Source organism: Ictidomys tridecemlineatus, chromosome 2 (assembly GCF_052094955.1).
Source record: "Ictidomys tridecemlineatus isolate mIctTri1 chromosome 2, mIctTri1.hap1, whole genome shotgun sequence".
In the NCBI taxonomy this organism is placed as follows: Eukaryota; Metazoa; Chordata; class Mammalia; order Rodentia; family Sciuridae; genus Ictidomys; species Ictidomys tridecemlineatus.
The window spans coordinates 23,052,878-23,069,719 of NC_135478.1; positions in this window are offsets into that span (position 1 = coordinate 23,052,878).

The following is a 16,842-nucleotide window of genomic DNA, read 5'->3' on the forward strand; positions in this document are numbered from 1 at the left end:
AAAACCTAATGCCCAACACCTCTCTGGGTGACCTTATTTAAAGACAAAGTCCTCACAGAGGTAGTCAAGCTAAAATAAATCATTAAAGTAGGCCTTGATTCATGTCTTTATACAAATTTGCATACATGGGGGTGGGGAGGACATATATGGACAGATGGGAGAAGATGGCCATCTACAACCAAAGAGAGAGGCTTGGAAAAGATTCCTCCCTCAGTCCTCAGAAGGAACCCACACTGCTAAAACCTTGATCTCAGGCTTCTGAATTGGACAATTATAAGAAAATATATTGCTGCTGATATAATCACCCACATGATGGTATTTTGTTACAGCAACCCGAACAAACCAATACACCATAAGTGCCAGTAAATGCAATTTTCATTCATTTCTATATTCATCAAACACTTGTGAAACCTTGGCACAGGACAGTCACCTGTAATCCCAGTGATTCAGAGGCTGGACAAGAGGATGGCAAGTTCAAGGCCAGTCTCAGCAACTTGGCAAGACCTTGTCTCAAAATTTAAAAATAAAAAGGTCTAGAGATGTAACTCAATGGAAGAAAGAGAGAGAGAGAGAGAGAGAGAGAGAGAGAGAGAGAGGAGAGAGAGGTGCTAACTGCTCATGGTGCTACTTCATCCCACTCCATCATTTAACTATTTTTTAGTTGTGTATTTCCATATTGCTACGTTATTCACACAGCCATTTATATGCTGATTTATTGAAGGCTTTGGCTTCCTTTTGAGGATTATTTTTCTTACATTTCACTTCTTCCTCTTCCTTTCCCTTCCCCTCCCCCACTGAGTGAAGTTACACCAGTCAGTGTTTATATTACTGTAAACAAGTGAATGTTCGTGCCCACAGTCTTATGATAAGCCATGATTGTTCCTTCTCTTTGTATGACTTTCTTTTCCCTGAAGTTAATAATTGTCCTGGTTTTGCTTTCATTTATTTATTTTAACTTGCTTAGGTTTTAAAATTTACTTATCACTCATTTTTCCAAATACTCCAGCAGATCTGTCAAATATCCATTAGTGATTTTCAGGCATTCCGATGCAGTAATCTCTGTTCTTCTGTAATAATCTGTCCTCCTCTCTGGTGTTAGGCCCCCCGCTCTCTGGTCCTGGGGCACTGGTTCTTCCTCCCATTGCTTTGCTAAGATGGAGTCATCTTGTCCTGGACTCTAGGATATTCTCATCTGTGACTTGCCCCTGCCCATTCTTTGAGACTAAGCCCTCCAATGGCCTCCTTAGAAAGAAAGGGTATATATAAAGAAGATTTTTCCAAGTGCCTGCTTACTGAAAGCTGCTGTATTCTATCCTCACACTGGTTGCCTACTCGGATATGGAATTCTAGGTTGAAAAGTATTATGAATATATTGCTTTTCTCTATTTTTTTTTCTCCATTGCTGTTTTGAGAAGTTCTAGACCTTTCGGAATCTCATTTGTCTATTTTTTTTTTAAGTTTTTGGTGGGTTTTATTCTGAATTATTTTATTTTGTGGCTTTGTTTTTGTTTATGTGAGAGTAGTTTGGTTTTTGTTTTGTTTTTTGTTTTTTGCCTACAACTTTTTTTTTCCAAAAAACTTTGGAAATTTTAAGGGTCTTTTTTTTATTATTTGTTTTAATTAGTTATACATGATAGTAGAATGCATTTATGCACTTTGTTATTCCATACATAGATGGGGTATAATTTCTCATTTTTCTGAGTGTACATGTTGCAGAATCATATTGGTCATGCAGCCATATATACATACAGTAATAATGTCTGTTTCATTCTACTACCTTTCCTATCCCCACATCCCCTCCTCTCCCCTCCCATCACTTCCCTCTACCTAATCTAAGGTAGCGCTATTCTTCCCTACTGTGTTCCCACCTCTTTATTGCAAATTAGCTTCCACATATTAAGGGTCTTATTTTAACCTGAAGTCCTTTGAAACTTTACCATGCTATTCTTCAATGTGAGGGGTTTGTTTTGGTTTTTGCTTTTGTTTTTTCATTCCCACTTGAGGGTCCATTTTCATTTGGAAATTCATAACATTCTATTTTGAATTTTTTTTCTGTATGTTTTTATAGATTTGCCCCTCTCCTTTCTTCTTTCTTTCTGAAATCTCTGTCATGTTAACTGTCTCGAATGATGATCTGAATTGTTTCTTATTCTTCTCACTCATTCCAAGCTCCCAGCTCTGTTTTTCTCTTATCAGACTTTCCTATTTGCTTCATTATATCCCTCTTACTGAATTTTGAAACACTCTGTTTTGAAAAATCATATTTTTTTTAATTCTAAAACTTCATTCTTGTTTGGTGTCTCTTCTTTTTAAAGCACATAGTTTTCCTCCTAAAATGTGGGAAAATCACAATTGCATAAGGGAAAGGCAAACCTTTTGTTAGGTAGATTATTGAAAATTAGTATAAATGAATAAATGGTCTACAGAGGAAAACCACCTTAAGGAAGGAGATGTGTGTGACACGGGTAAGATAAAAAGACCCCTGAACACACATAAAGTCATATCAGCAATTAGTCAATGGTCATTTACCTAGAAAAACTGTATATCAAAATATATGTTGTAAAAGGTTTTTTTTTTTAAATTTTAAAATATCCTACAATCATACTACCTTGAAATGCCTAATCTCATCTGATCAAAAAAGATAAAAAACAAGCCAGAGATTTTCAACGACCATGCTGTGCTGTATAAATACAGCAAAATGAGTGCTTTGTTTAATAAGCAACTATAAGGCCATTTTGAGTGATTGGGAGGTATATAATAATGAGTCTGTCGATCAAATCTGAGAAAAACAAGTCTAAATGGTTCCTCCTTTGCCCTTCCACCTTTACTTTTGGTGTAAATCTGCCTCATCCAAGATTTTGACCTTGACTTTACAGATTTGTAGCTACATGGTTCCCCACTTTCAAAGATAAACAGGGGAATGTGATACCAACTGAGCTGCCAGTCACCCAGACAAAGCCTCTGTGTGTTCCCGAGCTCCACACCCAGCGTCTCTGTCTGCCTCCCTCTGTTCTGCTAGGGCCCAGTCACAATTGTGTTCTGGCCAGTGATGACTGGCATTAAGAATGGACGCCGTGTTCCCTCAGTAAGGGACTGGGTTTTTTCCAATTTGCTGTGTTGAAACACACTCAGCCATACCTCTGCTATTAAACATCCAGCACGCGATCCATGTATTGGATTCATTTAATGTTATCACTGGGGAAGGAAAATGTGGATGCAGGGTGGCAATATGCAAGGATTCTAGCAGAAGGAGAGAGCTAGGAAGAGAATCTGCTAGTGTGCTGTGGGTATGCTGCAGAGAAGGAGCTCTGACTCTCATTTCTGACATCAGTTACCCAGAGAAATGTGCACGGTGAAGCAGGACCCAGCATTCATGGAAAGAGTCTTTAAAAAAAAAAAAATTATTTTTGTCTTAATTCTGTGTTTACCAGGCAGCCAAGCATCTGGTGGTTAGTTAAGAAAGTGCCTTGAGAAAACTTTCTCAAAAAACATGCTGCCACTGTGAGTTAATGGATTGGAACTAATGACCACATTCTGTTGTTTTAGACTATACCTATACATGGCCTATACACAATCAGATATCTATAAATAGAAGCTGCTGTCTCTAAGTTATCACCCCTGGTAAAGTAAAAATCTGATTTCTAAACTTATTGACCTGAGGTGCACAGTAAGGTATAGACAGCATATGAGTCTAAGTCTTCTTGGTTCAAACTATTGACTCAAATGTTAATCTCCTCTAGAAAAAAAAAAGACTCACCAGACATACCTGGAATCAATGCTTAACCAGCTATCCGGGCACCCTGTGGCTGGTCTTGTCGGTTCCTACAATCAACCATTGCAGTACGATTTAGCCTACTTCCAGCTTATACCTCCCTTAGAGTATGGTAATTACTGACTGGCGAAATAATTAATTGCAAACTTTCTGTGAGAAATGATTTAGCACGCTTCCTTCACAAAACCCTTTACAAGTGATTTCCTTTTATGGGACTCATCGGTGAATCCTGCATGCAGATCTGTTTTTAATGTACTCTTTATTTTTATCCAAATTTACCAATGACTCCCCCCCCCCATTTGCTAGGAGTTTCTCAGCTGGTAAGATGATTTTAGAAAGATCTCTATCCCGTTTGTGGCATGGTAGCACCAGCCCACACCTTGCTCAGGCTCTCTCTCCTGGACCAAGATGGCTCCTCTCAACAGCACCTGCCTCCTGGACTCCATTGGCATTGGGCAGGTTTCTCAAAGACAACCCTGAGCACAACCACTCCTGCAAGATTTCTTTTTCATAAAAATGGTCCCAGCCAAGTAAAATTGTCACAAGAGTTCCAAGCCAAGTGACTTTTCTTTCCAGGCAAATTCAGCAACGTCTCCATGAAGGATTCACCATTGGTTCCAGGGAAGGAGTCACATGGAACATCACTTGTAAAGGCCTGTGTGAAGGGGAAAATGCTAAATCACTTCTCTCGGATAGTTTACAGTTAATGATTTTACCAGCCAATAACTTTACCATATCTTGAAGAGAGGTATAAGCTGGAAGCATTTTAAACCACACTGTCGTGGTTAATGGTAGAAGCCAACAAGACCAGCTATGGGGTGCCCAGCTGGCTGCTTAGGCATCATTTCTGCATGTGTCTGTGAGGGTGTTTCCAAGAGGAGATTAACATTTGAGTCAATAGACCCAATATAGAAGACTTCCCTCTTCAGTGTGGGTGGGCATCATCCACTTGCTGAAGTCCTGACTAGAACAGAAAAGCAAAGGAGGTTGGATCTGCACTCCCTCTGCCTGGAAGCTTGAGCTGGGACATGGATCTTCTCCTGCCTTCTGAGCACCTGGAGCTCAGACCTTCAGACCCAGATTGGAATCTACCCATCAGCTGCCCAGTTCTCAGAGCTTTAGCTGCACCAGGCTGTGCTGGGTCTCCTGGCTGCTGGTGACAGATCTGGGGATTTCTCAGCCTCTATCATCAAATGAGCTGAAACCTTAAAAATGAATGTCTTCCTATACATATATATCATCATACATATATCCTACTGGTTCTGGCTTTTCTGAAAATCCTAACTCATATAACTTGAAAGCCTTTACCAATAAAGAAAACTTCCCATATTTTAAGTAAAGAAAAGAATAATATCTTTCCACTTTCTGGAAATACAAGAATGAAATTCGGTCCTTGATCAAACCAATATACTAAACATTTGTTAGAACTGGCTGCTATTTTGTAAGGAAACGTCTCAATTTGTTTCAGGTGTCACCTGTTGAATCATGTCATTCTGTGACACTGTCCTTTTCACACAGAGCGATCCATATTTTCACAATCTGTTAGATGTTACTGTGACAAAATACCTGAGATAAACAACTTAAAAACAGGAAAGATTTATTTTGGCTCACAGTTCAGAGGTTTTAATCTATGGTTAGTTAGCTCTGTTGCTTTGGGAACTGTGGTGAGGCAGAACAATGTGGTGGGAGCATGAGGCAAAGGAAGCTGCTCACCTTGTGGTGGGGGGTGGGGGCAACAAAAAGAGAGAGAAAGGGGCTGGAGTCTCTATTTCCACTTCAAAGTCATGCCCCCAAGAACCTAACTTGCTCCCATTAGGCCCCACCTCCTAAAGTTTGTACCACCCCCAATAGATCAAGCTTTCAGCACATAGCCTTGGGAGGCCAAATAAGTTTCATACCATATCCCACGGTGACCATGGCAAGTGGGGCTATCCTATTTCACAGTTAGATTAGACATTTCAGAAAAATAGATTTAATTTGATCATGGGTCCATCACATCACCTTCTCTCAACCCCTCTTTGGTGACCTGTGTACTGTGTTTCCTCCACCTAAGCCAAGACCCTATGATATGCCACAAAGATGGAGCTCAGATGACATGTCATACAGCACGATGACATGTCCTCTGGTCCCCAAACTCTGCCAAGAAGCCCTGGTGTGGCTCCTGGGATGCCATGCAAGAAGAACAGAACAGCCAATTTCTGTCCAGCGCCCCCTGAACCACTGGCTTGAGATGGTTCAGCATTTCAACAGCAAGTTATATGTGTTTCTTTAGATGATGATACATTTTTATGAAGCTGAATTTTTAGATGTTTACTTAATTTTAAAAACAAAATAAGTATTGCAGGAATGTGGGAGGTGGTCATGCTGAATGACTAGCATTTTCCTTCCCATGATTGGAAGAAGCTCTGTAGGTCACTTTCGTAGTGACCTGGTCACTTTGGTAGTGGCCTGGATACTTCCCTGATCCTTGAAGTATCCGAGTGTGTCTTCATTAGTGGGCGTGCCTTCCTGCAGCCCCATGGTTGGAGCTACACTCACCTGTTCCTTTGTGGTAATTCCCCTTTGCCCTGTTTTGGATAGAATGTTCTATGGAAACACTCTGTGTGTCCCCTTTCTCTTGCTCTGCCCTTGGGTGTGACCTTCCTAGATGCCAGTCAACCTGCTGACAGCAGACACCAGGAAGGAGACTCAAACCCCTGAAACCTGACCCCTGGCCTCATTTGAATGGCTTCTCCTCAATAAAAGGGTTCAGCATGCGCGCGCTCGCTCGCTCTCTCTTTATGAGGACCCTTCAGGTCAGAGGAGCCGTGACAGGACCTCCAAAGTAAAAGGTATCTCTGTCTCTTGTGTGCTTATTTCATGCAGTCCAGTTCCCCTGGAGTGACCCTGAGTGTTTTTGACGCAAGGAAGGCGACACAGGAAGATCAACATGGAACAAGAAACCAGAACCGTGATGTCAGAATCTGATTCCAAAGTTTGAGGAGTGATGCATCACACAACACAGATACCCCATTAATAAGTAATGTGAGTCATTTAAGAATAAGATAAAAATATTATCTTTCTTTTTCATTTCTGGGTATTTTTGTTGTTGTTTTGAAATCACTACTACATTGTTAGAACACATATACTTATGAAGATATTGGGACCTAAATATTTCATAAAAGGAAATATTAAGTTTTTTTGGCATTTTGGTTTTGTTCTGTTTTGGGGGGTTATGGTAGTAAAGAATTGTAGAAATTCTGAAAGCTCCTTCAATCAAGAATGTTTAAGAATCTCTGGTATAGGGGCTGGGGTGTGGCTCAGCAGTAAAGCGCTTGCCTCCCATGGGTGAGGCACTGGGTTCGATCCTCAGCACCACATAAAAGTAAATAAACAAAATAAAGATACTGAGTCCATGTACAACTAAAAAAGTATTTTTTAAAAAAAGATTAAAAAAAAGAATCTCTGGTATAAATTGCATGAATAGGATGGCGGTATTCCTCAAGAACATCAAATCTTCATTTGAAATAGGAAATTATCATCTGTGGAACCCCTTAAGCCATTCTTAAGATAAGTTTTTATGAAGCTGAATTTTCAGATGTTTACTCGATTTAAAAAAAAAAAAGGATTGTAGGAAAATCAATATGGAACAAGAAATAAGAACAGTAATGCCAGAATTCGATTCCAAAGAGATCCACGTGGAAAACTAATAGACGTGAATTTTTCTATCTCCTTGATTTTGGACACACTGGTAGGCAGACAACAGAAGGCTGGAGTAGAGTTTCTGAAATCTCCTGGGCCATTGGGGAAGAGCAGTGCATCAGAAACCGCTAATTGCCCGGGCACCACTTCTACCTTCCTTTTGTAGTCACAGAACCCCTTCCAGCGTTGGGTGGTAATGCGCTCAGCTTTAAAAAGAACCCACACTTGCAACTGGCTCTGCTCACGGCCATTCCAACGATGCCCGTGGAGGCCTTGAGGGGCTTTCGTGAACATGCCTTAAGGGACTCAGTCAGCTGGCAGATGGCTTTCAATCCTTCCTTTCCTTCTTCTTCCTGCACAAAATGGGATGTTTCAAATGTCTACAATACGAATGTTTCAAATGGCACTCTGGTGGCTTTCCTGCAACTGTAAACGTAAAAACTGAGGTGGGCAGAGAACAAATAGGAGGACCCTGCAGAGGCGGAAACTCCTGGTGCTTCCATGCAATCTGAATTGCCTGGCAGAGAATGCACACTCAGAGTGAAAAAGGTGCCCCCACCTTCACCAAGCCACGGTTCTCTTAGGCATGTGTAATTAGCCAGGTGATTTCTAATGATATGAACCAGTCTCCATGAGGAAGAGAGGAGACAAGGTTGGAACTCACCCCTATTTGTAATAAATATTCATGTCATGAAACTTTAATGCATCCATTATTTTATTTTATTTATTTGATTTTTTTTTGTTTGTTAGTTTCCTTTTTTTGTTTGTTTGGTTTTGGTATCAGAGGTTGAACTCAGGGACACTTAATCACTGAGTCCTTTTTTTAATATTTTAGAGACAAGGTCTTGCCAAGTTGCTTAAGGCCTCCCTAAGTTGCTGAGGCTATCTTTGAACTTAGCATCCTCCTGCCTCAGCCTCCCAAGCCACTGGGATTACAGGCATGTGCCAGCGGTATCTTACTTAAAACTCTATGGTCTAGTGCAGTGGACAGAGCAAAGGATAGAAAACTAATGATCACAAATCTGTTATGTGTGTTTCCAAAGTGATTCTCACATGGAAGCTAGCCGTAACACGGACCTCCTATGCACACCACGTTTCTTTTCTTATCTTGTAATAAGGAATATATTAACTAGAGTATCTGTTTCTTCTTGCTGATTAACAAGTTGCCACCAACTTAGTGACTTAAAGACAACACAAGCTAAAACGACTGCATTATTTTACAGTTCTGGAGATCGAAAATCCAAAAATGACTTCACTGAACTAAAGTCGAGAGTACTGTAAGGTTGCACCCCTTCAGGAGACTATAGGAGAGAAACATTACCTTTCCTTCTCCAACGTGACTTCCTTGAAGACACTGCCTGCATAGCTGCTGCAAAGACGCCTGAAAATTCAAACTAAGAAAGAAAAACAAGACTCAATTCTCCCTGTCAAAAGTCATTTTGTTAAAACTCTGACTTTAGAAAACCTGTAATTGCAAGATGTCTCTACCCCTTTGAGATATATGTAAATTTTTTTTAAGAGCTCAATAAGCCTCTTTCCAGCCTTGCAACCTGAGAAGGTCTTCCTCAGAGCCCTGGATATCATCTTTTTAAAACTTCAGCATCAAGGGACAGAGCACACAGACTCCCAGATAACTTCCCTGGGAGCTCCAGTCCAAGATGCAAAACTACCTCCCATCATAGTGATAGGAGGAGTTAATGTTCACTTTGCATAAATCAAACATGGCTGTCACGGTTACCCGATTGCCCAGTGAATTTAGGGTAAACAGTCTGTGACATCTTGTACACAAAATGTATTCATGATATCTTTGAAAGTTCCTGAACAGTGTCATTTTCTTTCTTCTAAAGCATTTTGGGCCTGGAAGAATGACTTTGAGTCATTATCCCTAAAGAGAATCAAATGTCCTTTTTCTGCTTAAAGTCGGTGTCTTTCTTAAGTCCTCTGGCTTGAGAACTAGTTATCATATGTCTTGAAAACATGGGTGTACATATCTGCCTTGCTTTGTAAAATGGTGAGATTCTTCTGTTTTTGCAATATCTCCAACTACTTGCCTGGGGTGTGCATTACATTCTGGTTTGATGCTAATTTGATAATAAAGCTGTTTCTTTCTGAAGTGCTACAACTTGCATGGCCGTTGTTAATTCAGAAAACCAGTGAGGGGCAATGGGGGATGGAGAAAAGAGACAGACGCACATAGAGAGAAAAAGTTGGGGCCTGGTGGTTCTTCATTCCTGATGAGGGATGAACAACCCAGAGACAGCTCAGCACATTTGTTTTATAGGTTTTAACATCAAAATGGTTTTTCTGTGAGAAAGTTTCTTCAAAGCAAGCAGGACCAAAGTCAAAGACTAGTGGCCCAATTATAATCATCAACTTGCACTCATAATCCACTACCCTTTGCACCTGATGTCTGAATTCAGAGTAAATACTGATAGTCCTGTAGCATGCACCAAACCTCCTTTGAACAGGGCCAAGTTACCATAGCAACTGGGTAGTCTCAACTGGGCCTTTGCTTAAGGAGTTCGCAGCAGAGGCAAGCTCCTGTCGCCAGATAATCAGAGACTGTAATTCAAATCACCGCTCCTGACAGGGATGCTTTCTGGGTTGGCAGAAGATTTTGATTTCTCAACACTTGTTTATGGCTTCTTCCTCTACCTTCAAAGCCAGACGCATGGCATCTTTAAATCTCTGTCTTTCCTCTTCTTCACATTTCCTTTTCATAAAGTTAAAAATGAACTGTCTGACCCAGCATTTCACTGCTGAGTTATCCCAAAAAAATTACCTCCATCCATACATGAATGTGCTGAGTGACTTTGATCATAATCACCAAATCCTGGAAACTGCTCAAGTGCCCTTCACATGTCCTCTACGTGGTGATGGATAAACCAATTCTGGGGCATACGTATTATGAAATACTATTCAGCAGTTAAAAGTGTTGACACATGCAACAACATGCATGAATCTCAAATGCATAATGTTAACTGTAAAAAAGCCAGACACGAAAGGCTACATGCTATATGACCATTTATATGACATTCTAGAAAATCCCATACTGAAGTGATGGAGAAAGATTGATGGTTTCCGGGAATAGGAGCAGGTAGAGGTTGGGAATGGCTATAAAAGAACACAGGAGAACATTTGGGTGGTGGAACTACTGTGTATCTTGACTATGATGCAGGTCACAACATGTATGTGTTTCTCAAAACTCATGGAACTATACAACAAAAAGAGTAAATTTTACTGTGTACAAATCATATCTCAATTAAAATATTTTTATTCAAAAAATGATCAATTATAAAATATAGAAAGAAGGAAGAAGAAAAGAAAAAGGCATGAGACAAGCAAGACAAATAGAAAGTACAAAGTGAGATGAAGAAAATCTTAGTCCATCCTGGCTGCTATAACCAAGTATCCTAGGCTGGATGGCTATGAACAATAGAGCTTCATGTCCCATAGTTCTGGGGGCTGGAGATCCTCCAAGATCAGGAAATCCACATGGCTGGGTCCTGGGGAGGGTACACTTCCCAGATGCAGACCATGACTTCTCCTTCTATGCTCACATAGCAGAAGAGGGCAAGAGAGACTGTAGGTCCTGCTACTATACAGGCACTGTTCCCATTCACAAGGACATCACCCTGGAACCAAAACATCTCCCAAAGACCCTACCCCTTAATACCAACATATTAGAGTCAGGACTTCAAGATACGAATCTGGAGGGGTGGACACAGGCATTCAGTCTATGGAATATAGCCATAATTACACCACCTGTAAATGGATCAAATATTCCAATTAAGGCAAATTTTCCAGATTGGATAATAAAAGAACACACTGCTTCATCTGTTGTTCTTCTTTTTGTCCCTTTGGCTTCTTGCAGGGAGAAAAAGGGGAGTGAGAAACTCAGGGCAGGTCCACACCTGCCTGAGTCTGCACTCTCCTTGGGACCCCCGGTGCCAGGCCCTCCTTCTTTCTCTGCAGCAGCTGCTTTACAAAGCCGGGAGGGTCACCGACAGTCACAGTCAGTGTAACTGGCTAGGTGCTCCAGGCTTCAGGGGTCTGGGTGGGGGTACCCACCTGGTTCACACCACTGCCCAAGTCAGGACTGACTGCACAGGTTCATCTCACTGCCTCTGTCCAGGGCACCCCACCGTCACCCTTCTCTTCACCTCCTTTCAGCTTGCCTCCCTGTGAATTTGGGAAGGTCACTTAACCACAGTGTCACATACTAAATCTGAAAACTGGAGATACTGATAGCTACTAGTTATTCAAGAGCTGACTTCTTAATCACTTGGTTAATAACTGTAAAGACTCTAGCACTCTGTCTTTTGTATAGTGAATGCCCAATAAACATGAGTTTTCTGCCTCCTCTTCAGTTGAACTCCATACCATAGAAGTTGGATACTGCTACTCAAATGTAAATAAGGGCACTGATGGGTAAGAAAAAATGTTAAACAGCTATGGTACTCTACCCTATGCCACACAGGGCTTACCCTTCACACTGCCTTGGGCTACCAAATTTAAACAGCAGAAAAGCTATCTGAAACCAGGAAAAGGTGCATGGTCTTTTATTGCAAGAATTAATTCCTTCATTTTCAATTTAGAACTTCTGACCAGTTTTAACAAATATGTAAGTATATATATTCTCTTCTTCACGTGCTTCATATATATTACTCTCCTCTCCCACAACAACTTTATTAGGTAGATATTTTATTATTCTTCTTTTACAGGTGATGAAATTGAAGCACAGTGATCTTGGGTAACCTTCCCAAAGTCATAAAGTCAGGGTGGAAATGTGATCTTATTTCAGGTCTGACTCACTCCATGCTGGTAATCACTGCACTAGACTGCCCCCTGGTGGCCAGAATGAGTCAGTAGAAACAGCGGATAGGAATGGCTGCCTGGGAGGAGGGTGGTGGTGAGTATGGAACAGGGAGCTCCTGCTAGGGAATGGGGTTTTCCCAGAGTTCAGCTATAGTTTCTTCATGGCAACTGGAGACTAAATGAGGTATTAACAAAGCAGTTCTTGACTCTCCTCCAAGGCCCATAAGCAGCCCTATCAGGTGACACCTGACCAAGGTTAGCAACCATCCCAGTGCCTAAGACAGGCCCAGTTTGTGTCTCTCTTTCCTGTATCATTTATGGTTAATCACTGGTACAATATTTCCAATATCATGGCAAATTATTGTTCTTAATCACTTCACTAAAATAAGCCAAGGTGTGTCCTGCTTCTGTGTGACCTTTTCCAGTCATGGCATGTGACACACATGTGCAGTGATGGGAGCTCTCACTCAAATAGGCTTGGGTCTGGAAGATGACCAGCAGTAACCTGTCTCTATATTCTCTGCTCTTTCAAGATGCATCAGCTTGACCAGCACCCCCCTTCCAAGGATAGCATTCAGAGCATTTGGTAGACTTATACATTGTGCTGCGACATGAGGATGTAGGGTCTTGTGGTCCCTAAGCAGGCAGTCCATTCGGAAAGCTGAGGCAAGAGAATCCCAAGTTCAAAGCCAGCCTCAGCAACTTACCAAGGCCCAGACCCTGTCTCTAAATTTAAAATATTTTAAAAAGACCAAGGGATGTGGCTCAGTGGTTGAGCACCCCAGTGTTCAATCCCTGGTACCAAGTGAGGGGGAAAGGGGCATCTGATTATATGTAAGACTTTTTGGAAACAATTATAGTAGCTTTGCTTCCATGCACCTAGCAGTTAAAAATTAATATAGAAAGTGAATTTATATTAAAACTTTTACATTTTCAAAAGTTATGAATACTTTAAAAATTACTAGTGGGTGGTAAAATGACTAATAGACCATAATGATATGTAAAATTTTCTTTTTTGGTAAGCAAAAAATTTTAATATTTTTCTCTACTTACTAACTTATAAATTAATGTTTAAAATTAATTATGAAAATTATATTAATGTGTAAAACTGTTTCCATACAAAGAAGTGAAATACTAATTTTCCACATCAAATCACCAGCATATTTTTGAGTCCTTGCAATTGTTCTTGGGTGTGGTTGGATGTCTTAGTCTGTTTTGTGCTTCTATATAGAATGCCCAAGATTGAGTAATTTATAATGATTAAAAATTTATGTCTCACAGTTCTAGAGGCTAAGACGTCTAAGATCAAGGAGCCAGCATCTGGTGAGGACCTTCTTGCTGCATCATAACATGGCAGAATGCGGAGAGTGAAAAAACAAGAAGGGGACTAATTTTTATAATGGCACCAATGGCATGCATGAGATCAGGCCCTTATGGCCTAATCACCTCTTAAATACAAAGTATCAACAATTTCATGAAAGCCATTAAATCTCAGCATAAGTTCTGGAGGGGGACAAACATTCAACTATAGCACTTGTCAAAATTACAAAGTTTCAGTTAGACAAGAGGAGTAAGTTTTGAGATCTGTGACCAGGCAAGGTGACTACAGTCCATAATAATGGACTGCATGTTTCAAAACAACTGAGAGTGAAATTCAAATGTCTCACCACAAAAAATAAGTGAGGTGTTAGATGTGTTCATTAGCTTGAGCTAATCATTCCATGTTGTATACATATATCCAAACATCACATTGGGCCCCCTATGTGTGTACAAGTATGATTTGTTGATAAAAAATTAAATTAATTTTTAAAAAATTGTTCTTGGAGGCAAGTGAAAAACTGTTCCGGGCTAAATAACTCATCTCTCATTACAAAATTAAGGTTAAAAAGACTAAAAAATATTTACATGGTTTTATTGTGCTCAGATGAACTATTTAAGTGTGCATGAGCACACAAACACACACACACACACACACACACACACTACACACATGTACAAATAACTTAGTTTGTTAGTCAGCTTTACATGGTTGAGACAAAGTACCTGAAAAACAATTTAAAGTGAGGAAAGATTTATTTTAGCTCACAGTTTCAGAAGTTTGCAGTCCATAGTCATTTGGCTCTATTGCTTTGGAGCCTGGAGTGAAACAGTACATCATGGCAGAAGCACAAGACAGAGGAAAACTCATTCACCTCAGGGCAGCCAGGGGATGGGGAGGCAGTCTGCCCCTCAAGGGCACGCCCCACCCCCAATGACCTAACTCCCTCTCACTAGGCCCCGCCTCCTAAAGATTCCACCACTTCTCAATAACGCACTGGTTGGGCACCAAACCTGTAACACATGAGACTTTACGGAACACTTCCAAACCACAGTACCGGCTTTTTTGTATGTTTTTTTATCAACAATCCACTCCTCACAATATCATCCAACACTACCTGGAATTGATATGAGAAATCCCTACCTTAATGTGGGAGAAGATATTTACATACTTAATGTGGGATATGTGTGTGTATGTGTGTTTATTTGCTCTCTTCAGCTTTTTATTACCTATGAAATGTATAGTATCAAGTGTCATGGATATTTTAAGTTGGTGATTATGATTTACATTGAAATCAGGAAAGTTAACTGTTAGGACTTGAATCTGGCTTGTCTCCCCCAAAGCTCATGTGTTGAAAGCACAGTGTCCGGGGTAGAAAGGTTCAGAAGTGGGGCATTTAGGCAATGATTGGATCTTGAGGCTGTAACCTCATCAGTGAATTTATCCATTTAATGAATTCATAATTTGAATTGGGCTAGGGATATAGCTCAGTGGATAGAGTGCTTGCCTTGCATGCCCAAGGCTCTGGGTTCAATCTCCAGCACCACCAAAAAAAAAAAAAAAAAAAGAAGAAGAAGAAGAAAATAATAATTTGAATGGACTGCTGGGTGACAACCATAGGCAGATGGTTGTAGCTGGAGGAAGTAGATCTATGGGGGCATGCCCTTGGGAACTGTATATGTCCCTAGCGCTCTCTCTCCCCCCGCCCTCTCTCTCTCTTTCTCCTTCCTGGGTGCCATGAGCAGGTCTCCTTTAACATGTTCTTCTATGATGATGTTTCTGCATACAGCTGACCATGGATTGAACCTCTGAAACCATGAGCCAACTTTCCTCCTCTAAGTTGTTCTTGTCAGGTATTTTGGTATCAGCAATGAAAACCTGAAGAACACAGTAACTTGTCAACCCTATCTCATGCCTGGAATTCCTTCTTTCTGGCCCTTTATGCAGTACTGTCAACCCATGCGTCATTTTTGTCTTGGGAAAGAGTCCACGGTTTCATCATTGAATAAGTGATTCTTCTCATTTTTCTTGAGGCTTCCTTTAATCAAATTGAAATTGTCTCTCATTTCTTTCTTTCTTTTTATTTTTCTTCTTTTTTTGTGTGATGCTGGGGATTGAACCCAGGGCTTTGTGCATGCAAGGCAAGCACTCTACCAACTGAGCTATATATCCCCAGCCCACTCATTTCTTATTCTCAGGGGAAAATTACCTTGTTTTGAGCCTAGCAGGTTTTCTTTTCATTTTTCTTTTTCACTGTGCAATTGTAGAGTGCTAAGCCATGAAGGAGGGAGTGCATCCCTGGGTGTAACACTCACCTCTGCGTGGGCATTCAGAATGACAAAATATAAATACTGAAGGCACTGCCAGCTAAGGTGCTTGGAGCTTGGCTACTACCAGACAATATTCAAAGGGCTTTCTGAAAAGCCAAAGTTCGTAGTAGGAGATTAAAATGCACACACACAGATAGCAGAGATAAAGATGAAGCACTTTATTGCAAGCTGGTGCTAGCTTATATAGAAAGTGAAAGTTATCTTTTTTTTTAAGAGAGAGAGAGAGAGAGAGAAAGAAAGAATTTTAATTTTTTTTTTTTTTAAGTTTTCAGGGGACACAACATTTTTGTTTGTATGTGGTGCTGAGGATTGAACCCGGGCCTCATGCATGCCAGGCGCTGAGCACGCTACCGCTTGGGCCACATCCCCAGCCCCAAAAGTCAGTTATCTTAAACCAGGAAGCTCCCAGGGCCAATTATAGTAAAGGTCAGGTCATCACCTACGGTGCACGCATGTCCACCCTGCATAAAATTCATGGGGATCACGAACTGTTCATGAGCACGGAAGACGGGAGGACCAATTAGAAAATTTTCAAAACAACTTGTTATCTGCCCACTGGCAACTTGCCCGCCGCCATGTTGCATTAGGGGTCCCTTATCTGAAAGGCCCCGGGAGTTCTAGCCGCCCACTGGCAATTTGCTGACCGCCATGTCTGAAAGTTCTCAAGGAGTTCTCAGGGAGACTCCCAACACTTTCCATATCGTATTTTGTTCTCCCAATAACACTGTGCCATGGCACTCCTATTCTAAAATTTACAGATGAAAGACTAAGGCACACAGAAGTTAGATTGGGTCTCCAAGAACTGAAAGGCAGTGCCTGGCCTTGAGCCTGAGCTCTCTGGCTGCCGAGATCACACTGATACAGCAGGGCTTCTGCCCCCCAGAACAACCGCATCAGGATGCACCTCTGGTTTCTACAATTTC